Consider the following 7,516-nt stretch of genomic DNA (forward strand, 5'->3'; position numbering starts at 1 on the left):
TTCTCCCTGTTTTCTCTGGTAAACAGAGTGTTTCCAAAATGCTCCTTATAGCCTGTGATGTCTGACTTATAACTGGGAAAAAAAAAATCTAGCTTACTCTTTTTTTTTAGTCACAACATGACCTATGGAGCTTAAAATTAAGCAGACACAGAGAAATAAAAAGTACTCCTTAAATGCTTTAGAGATTATTAAAAATGACATTAGACTTCCTAACTATGAGGTCAATGGTAGCTGAGGAACAAGCCCCAAAACCAGCTCTCATTCTGAATTATACCATGCTTTAGTGAAATGAAGGTAGCAGAAGTATGTCTTGTAACACCAATATTTATGCACTATGGTGTAAACTGTCTTTTGAAAATGCGGCAAGCAGTAAGCACCCTAGGCCCATGATTTAAAACTTACAGCTTCTTACACCCATGCAGAAATACTGTAATTTATCACCCTCCACGACTCACTGTCCGTTGGGAATCAAAGCGCATTCAGGAAACACGCACAGGTTGTGTCACCCACCTTTCCATTTCCAAACCCTTTGCGGAGCTACCTGGGGCAAAGTTCAGCAACGCTTGTCACTATTTAACCACCAGCAGTCGAGTCATGGAGTGCTGTACTCATCAGAAGCCTTCAAAATGTTCAAACAATGCTTCAGCTGATTGCATAGTTGCTCATGGCACTGTTCTCCACTCTGTTCTCCACACTGTTCTTCCCTTCTGCTTGCAAACTTTACCATGTTGTCCACAGCCACTGCTGGTGCTCCTGTGCTTTTTTATCCTCTGCTGTACCACATTTGCTTCCCCGGTTTCAAACTCTTGATAAGACTGCATTGAACTGCACCAGGGCTACCACTGAAGTGTTCTTGCTAGTCAGAAATGCTGGTTAAATGCTTCATTGTCTCTTTCTTTATCTCACCATATGGTGGTGGGCACCCAGTCAGGTCCTTAGGACATCTGCTGGCTGTGCCATTGAGAAAGACTATTCTCTGATTTACAGCGAATTATTTCAGGGCGCAGGCTGGTGTGGTACCATTGGCAGCAGCTGAACCAACACACAATAGCACAGCATCTAATCAGGTCTGTTAAAAATAGTGAGCAGTGCAGAGCAAAATTCCACTATTTCGAGAGCTGCATAAGGGAGGATACCACTCACATACCAGGGAATGCCAGGCCATGTTTCAGTTGCATAATCTCAATGGGCTGTGCTTCCATGCAAATGCTTTATCTGCATTTGGATGTTTTTTCGCTATCTAATGAGCACTCCTGGTGTTGCCACATGCCAGAGGCATGAGACTGTATGTGTAAACCCACTCATGATGCTTTTACAGCGAACAGTCTGTAATCTCACTATCTTTTTGACAATTCTGCTGCAAAGAAAACATGTGATCCCCATGAGAGAACTGAGTGTTCACTTTGCATGTTGGGTAGTAGTCACACTGATTTTCATGGAGCTGTTCCTAAGAAGATTGCCCTAAAAATTGGGATCCAAATGTTTCAACAAGACAGAGAAGCAGAGCAAAGGCTAGAATTAAAGTGTCACAAACATTGTGTCTTACTCAGCACCTGACGAAATTCCCTAATTGTCATTTACACTTTGGGGGTGTATCAATATTTTTACATGGCTCAACATCTAAGCACACATTACCACGGCATAAACAATCAGGGTAATTACAGGAGCAGATATTTTGCAACCAGCATCACAGTTGGTAGACTGGTGTTTTTTACACAATGCAAAATGCATAAATTACAGGACATGCAAACAACTTATGGACCAAATACTGGCTGCCCTTGGTGAGGCAATATGTGGCCAGAATTGACATTAGGAAAATTGGTGCACGTGTAAGCTGACTAATGCAATGGCTTCAGGCAGTGGGTCTCAAATGGTTGTCAGCTGAAAGCTGGTTCTGTTGTTGCTGTGTAGTACAAACATATGGTATTGATTCTTGCTTCTTGCTTCCAGTTTCCAGCTTCCAGCTGTTATATTACTTGAAAATATATTCCTAAAAATACCTATCAGCGTAATTTTTCTGTCTTCCTCAAAGACCGTACTGGAACAGTCTGAAGTACTCTCCAGCAGAGTGGGAAGCACATGGTTGCTCCTACCCACTAGGTGCAGAGCATCCTTTGGCCTATGCTTGAGGACAGGTGTGACATAAGGAGCATTTCTGAAGAAACTGGCAGCACAGTGGCTCAGATTGTGGACTCTTATGTTGGAAGTGGAAAGAAATTGAGTCAGAGTATGTCCTGGGGAAATCTACTTAGCATGGTTGCTGCCTTTGGCCGGGCTGTGAATGTCCTCACTGCCCTCAGAGCTGACACTTCTGTATGGAAAGAGGAAAGAAGAAAGGAGAAGGAAAAATCCCAAGCAACTCATTGTGTCTCAGGTGAGACAGTCCTTTGCACCTGTGACAGCCCTTCTTCCCTCCCCTCAAATATGTCGATGCTGCTGAAACAAGGAACCCCCCCAGCTGAGGTTCACCCAGCTTGGGAAAAGTAAGGACAGGGAATGACATTTTATTTTGTCCCCTCCCTTCCTCCCTCCCATTGCAAGCCTGGGATGCTGGGTCTTGAGGAATCATAGGCAGAGCAGGAATGGGGCTGGAAGAACAGAGATCCAAAATAGGCCACAACTTCCAGGAGTGGGATGAGTTGGAATTGATACTGGAGCTGACTGGCTGGTTGGACCTGGTGGTTAAATCACTTCATGCACATCTCAGCAGGCAGAGATCGCTTGGTATTCATTGTTAGCAATTTCGACACTACCTTGAATCACAGGGAAAGGAATACCTTTTACTTCCTTTGGAATAAAACAGAATGCCTGGTGAGCCTAGCAAGGCATTCTAAGCCCAGACACATGGAGCTGGTGGTCCTTCTCTAGGTACCCCACGGTCATGGATGTGATGGAGCACCTCCTGTCCACACCTCTGAGTCAGGTAGGAGACCACCACCCATGCATTCACAATCTCAAAAAAGCCCTCAATAAGATGGGCTCAGAGCATTCACTGATGTTGCTCAGAGTAAGAAACTCAGTGTTCGGGGCACTTCATCCCGGCAGTTCATCTTGGGGAGGGGTAGAGGAGACCTCTCTGCCTCAGCAGGACAGCAGCCAGGCCACCTCTCCTTGGGTATGCACACACATGGAGGGGTGCTGATGTGTTGAGTGCAAGCACTTCATGTGGGTACATTTGTCTGCAGCTGGAATATTGACCTAAGTGAGAAAGTAGCCATATACCAGTGGCTATAAAGCTGAAATATTACAGATAGGAAAACAACATTGTTGAAACTAGTAACTGAAAAATAGTCACAGAGTTTGTGTGGGTCATTCAAGGTCACCATTAACCCCTCCAGAGAATGAGAGGTCTGGTTCTTGGCAAATTTGGAGATTCTGATTGTTAAGTGGTCTTCCACTGTTGCAATGAGCTGTGCTGTGATGGATATGGATATCTCCTGGCATCACTCAGCTGTAGGATCCACAAATGCAAGACACAACCCCTGGATGTGTTAGGGCATTTGTAGGGCTGTGAAGACCCGGCAGATGTGGCAGGATGCAACAGCCAGATATGTTCTCCTGAGGCAATCCCCATACTTGCCCCACCATCATGGTGGAGCTGTCAGGTCTCAAAGACACCCTGGTTCCTGGGAGCTCAAACATCAGGACTCAGGGCTTGGGGTTGGCTCAGGCACAGGGCAGCATGGAGAGGGAGATCAGCGGGGGTTCCTCCTTCATTTGTTCTGTCACAGATTTAAGCCAAAATGTCAGATAAATCAGTTTTATGACACTCAGTGCTTTTTTATTAAATTTAACATTTAAAAGGTTTAGCAACGTTTTAAAAATTGACAAGGGAGACTGGATGGCAGAATACCTACAGCATACATACCTACAGAATCTTCAGTGAAGCAAAATATGGTTAATGGAGAATATCACAATGCTGAGAACAGATTTTGCACCTGTTCGGTAGATAGGGCCATTTCAACACCAACTATTGACACGTCCTGACTATTCTCCTAGATGGAAATCCTAGAGGAATTTAAAATTGCCTCACCTGGGCCAGGTGCCTCAGTCACCTCAGGAGTAGGCATCAACAGTGGCCTCTGTAGGACACAATTTTCAAAGTGTGCCTATGCCTGAATGTGCACAGTATATGATAAGTAGTTCTTAGTCTTAGGTCTGTAAAATAACTGGTGCTGCGTAAGATACCAGGGCAGTCAAAATTGTTGTTTATATGTAAGTAACCATATGTATTTCCACACATGCAAATAAGAAAATGAAGTAGAAATGAAAAATAACTAAATAGCTCTCAAAATATTACTTAATATCTATTGGATTACAAGTGAATACCATTCAAGATGGACTGGAAAACTTCTTTTCTCACTAAAAGCTTCAAGCAGTTTTTCAGCTTAAAAAGGATGAGAAAATTTCAGCTTAAAAAGGATGAGAGAAAAAGTATCTCAAATAGCTGAGTCAGGGCTTTGGGGGCACAGTTGGTGAAGATTGAAAGTAAAATAAAATGATTGAAAACAGCTGAAAAGTGACTGAAAAAAAAAATCCCTTACTATGGGCAGTCAGCTTCTGGCTTACTGGTATAAGTCAGAAACAGCTCTGTATTTCTGAGTCTGAGGGTTAGCTCATGGTAGGCAAGGATGCTCTTGGAGGCACTTTGTCTAAGACTGTGGACATTTAATGTGAGGCAAGTGTTTAACTCTTTTATAATTTGGTACCTATTAACGTGGTCTAATCCCATTGTATTGTAGCAGGAAGGAATGAGGTTTCTATTCAGAACATTTTCTTGAACCAGAGGAGATATGTGAGAAAGGAAGGATTTTTTTTGTTTCTTGGGCATAGCAGTGATGTTCTGAAGAATCTTTTTGTTGATTTTTGTTGCTGGAGCGTTATTTTTCTCTTTCCTAGTCATGAGTTAGTTCCTGTGGAAGTTTTAAGTACAGTCAAAACTAGCTCTGCTAGATGTGTAGTGGACATGATGGGAAAACACCAATTAAGATTATTTGTCGCATCTGTAGGAGAGCAAAAAAAGGAGTATGGCAAGAGATATCTACACATACTTATTACTTATTGTCACTATAATGCTTTAGGGACATGGATCAGATTTTTGTGCTTTGGGTGCTACTAAATACAGGGTAGAATTCTTGTCTTTCTGAAGAAAGCTTGTACATTGTGTTATGTGGGAAATAGCATAAAATGAGTCTTAACAATCACTATAAAATATGGCATACCATGTTATGTTTTTCCTGAAAGATTTTTCACAAAAAACCTATGCAATATTCTGACTTACAGAAACAAAAAGAAGCTGTGAGACACTGCATTATGGTTAACTCGAGTTTGTCAGGCAATACAGTGTTTAATATAGAAAAAATCCCACTTGTTTTTCTTTACCTTGAGTGGTAGAATTCCTTTCCAGGAAGTAAAGATGAAGCAGCACTGTTTTTTGGATTACACTGCCTAGCTTGAGGATACATCTGTGCAAAGGAAGGAAAGTTAGGTAGCTGAGAGAGGAGCCAGCACACGGCATGGGAAGCCATCCACTGGAGAGGATAACAAGGTGAGGGTTAGTGTGGTGTGATACTTAGATCCTCCAGCCTTGTGACAGACATCTCTGGTACTACCTACCAGTGGTATAGGCTATAAACTGCATGGCAATGATGCGTGCATGGGCTGCCACTTCTGTGACAGTGTGAGATGGCAATATTGTTTCAGGGACTTGATTTATCTGTGAGCTAACCTGGGTGTCTTCAGCCTAGGGCTGGCTCAAAAGCTTAAGCAGAAAAGAGCTTTGACTTCGTGATTGCTGAATTTAGGAGCTATTGGCATGTCAGGGAGGTTATAGCTGTGCTTTTTTTTCCTGTTAGTCTTTTGGGGAAAGCATTAGGTGCTTGTGTCCCAGATCAGATGCCATCAGTAAAGAAAACCCCAAAATACCCCCCTGAAAAGGGACAGATCTTAACCCTATATAGGTTTCCACAGGATCATGTAGAAACTGAGAAAAACTAATGTATACAAGCAGTACTCAAAATGCTGGCTCTGGGTTAGGATAGCACTAGAGGGTAAAATAACTCCTGATAATGCTCATGGTATAGATACTCTGAAGCCAAGCTCCCATTCATATCCCTGTGGCACAAACACAGGTGATGTTGACATGACTTTCACATTTCCCTCTGAAATATCAATAATTTGTAGGGGCAGGTCTGTTTTTTGTGGAGCGAGAGATGAAGACACGAACCTCCTTGGACTAAGAGACTCTTGAGTTCTGCTTCATCCTGAGTAGGTTCTCTAGTCACAAAGCTGTTTTAACAATAAAACATCTGCCTTTGTATACAAAGACAGTAGTGTAATCACATAACTCTATCAGTGTGTTAGGTATACATATTTTATTTATATATATGAAAAAAAAGGTAGCAATAGAGTAACAGGTTCTCGAACGTGCTAGGTACTGGGACACCTTCACACTGACATTTTTTGGCATTTACAGTAACCAGAAGCTGTAATCAAAGATAGTCAGAAAGATGTACCGCAAATGCCTCTGAGTTTCGAGTTCCTTAGTACTATTTCTCGGAGTCTTCAAGAGTGCTGGAGCAGATTAGGCAAAAATATGGACATACGGTATTTCAAATGGATTTGGGGACTTATAACTGCAGATGTTAACAAAAATTAGGTGTCCAAATTTGAGCTGTAAGGTAGAAAAAGACTTGAACTGAGAATTGAACTATTTTGAATTTGTAAAAATTTATTACCTGAGTGTTACCTTTGTGTGAAAGAAAGTGTTAGAAATATTAATTTTTAATGAAATTGGACATTCACCTTCCAAATTTGTACTTTAGCTCCTAAATTCTCACACTTGCCAAGACCTGTGGGCCTTTCTCCCATGGTCTTTGAATAGGAAAAGTGTACCTGTAAAGGCTCAGGTTTAGCATGGTGTCTAGCAGAGTAATTCAGTTTTCTACCGCAAAACACAAGGACTGTCACATAAAATTTCTCTCTTCAGTGAAGGGAACTTTCCTGGAGAACTGTTTTATTTGTGTAATGGTGTAAAGTTCAGTCTTTCTGCAACAATAACACATTTATATCAGAGATTGTCCTGCAGGTTGTGTGCAATATTTCATCTGGAAGTCAAACGTCCAAGGAAACAATGTAATTCATTGCTTTTTTATTGGTGGGACACAAATTCTGAGGACATGTTGCTACATGTGCTTCTAGCAAATAGAAGTCTTGAAGGAGGACACTAAGAGAGTGATTCTATGCTCTTAATCTAATGGAGGTAAATAAATTTCTGTTGTGATGTAGATTATGTACCTCACGAATTTACTTCCCCTGTGCTAATAAATGTACATTGGCATGGGCTGTCCTTTGCTGGTTGAGATATATGCTGGGACTGCTGGCACAGAAACTATGGCAAGGCCAAAAATACGGAAAATTTACTGGGTAGAAGCACCAGATCACAGTCCAGCCATGTCGTGGGCCAGTTATGGATGCACAAACTCTGTGATGTTCCTTGTGACATTGCCACTCAACA

Source organism: Corapipo altera, unplaced genomic scaffold, assembly GCF_003945725.1.
Source record: "Corapipo altera isolate COAL_440 unplaced genomic scaffold, ASM394572v1 22, whole genome shotgun sequence".
In the NCBI taxonomy this organism is placed as follows: Eukaryota; Metazoa; Chordata; class Aves; order Passeriformes; family Pipridae; genus Corapipo; species Corapipo altera.